The sequence below is a fragment of the Lupinus angustifolius genome, chromosome LG07, assembly GCF_001865875.1.
Source record: "Lupinus angustifolius cultivar Tanjil chromosome LG07, LupAngTanjil_v1.0, whole genome shotgun sequence".
Classification (NCBI taxonomy): Eukaryota; Viridiplantae; Streptophyta; class Magnoliopsida; order Fabales; family Fabaceae; genus Lupinus; species Lupinus angustifolius.
Genome location: NC_032015.1, coordinates 17,254,055 through 17,255,436, shown reverse-complemented (window position 1 = coordinate 17,255,436; position 1,382 = coordinate 17,254,055).

Below are 1,382 nucleotides of genomic sequence, written 5' to 3'. Positions count from 1 at the left end.
GAATGAATATCCTGGGGTGGAATCTGATCAATTTTCTGATTGAGCAAAAGATAAGAAATAAGTGAGATTAATTTTTTTATCAAAAGTACTATGTGAAATCTACAGTTTTTTCCTTGGGAGGTAAAGTATCGGATACTAACTTCAAAAAATACAAAAAAAAATGATGAAATATGGTATAATTGTAAACTCAATTATGTATTTGATACAAAAAAAAAATATGAAAAATTATTATAGTCATCACCGTCTAGGATTAAATCGGGTCACCTACGTGGCAGGCAAGAATACTTGACACTATACTACAACAACTTTGATGTTATTAAATATTAATATCAATTATAATCTTAATACTTTCACGGAATGAAAACTATGAAATGCTTTCAGATTTTGCCATCCTTTATACTTGGGAGTCGGTTGTTATAGTCACCCCATCAAAGCTAATGACAAATTATGTTAGAAGTCAGTTGGGTGAGTCAAATATGGTGTAAACTATTGTCTTCTCAATTATGTGATTTTCTTTTACATAATCTACTATGTCTTAAATATAATTTTCCAAAAAATATATTAACAATATAAAACATAGATGAAATAGATGTATGCTTATATAGCATCTACACTAAACATCCTTTAAAGTTAAAATTAATGAATTAATTTTCTTTCAAATAAACTTATGAATTATTTATTAATTTACACCACTATCCTAAATGATAATTCATTTATTTAGAATATATATGATAAATAATATGTATAAAAGTATATGCCTAAGCCAAACATTAACTCTTATATGATAAGAGTTGAACTATAAAATTAAAAAGTATTTTAAATATGAGCTCTTATATAGTAAGAATTGAACTATAAAAAGTATGTCAAATATGAGCTCTTATATAGTAAGAGTTCAGCTATAAATCATTGATTAATAATATGAGTTATTATATTATTAGTGATTCTCAATTTTATTTTCTACCTAATAACTAAAATAAAAAAGAGACTATTTTTACAAAAAAGTAGTTCAAGAAAAGATAATAGATATGAAAACTATAGGAGATAGACTAGTTAATATCATAGAATAGTCTATATAATTATTTGTTTAATTATTATTTGGTTAAAGGTAGGACTATACAATAACCCAGTATAGGCTAGCATGAACTAATCGTTCCTCATATATATAAATAATGATATTAAAATTAATAACTTTTTGTTAAATTCTAAGCAAGTTGACCTTTTACAAAAATGAATAAAAAATTAATCATTTTTGTATTAAAACAAAATATATGAAAGGATGTTACATTCTGTGAATTTTCTTTAATATATATAATATGAATGAATATCCTGGGGTGGAATCCGATCCATTTTCTGATTGAGCAAAAGATAGGAAATAAATTAGA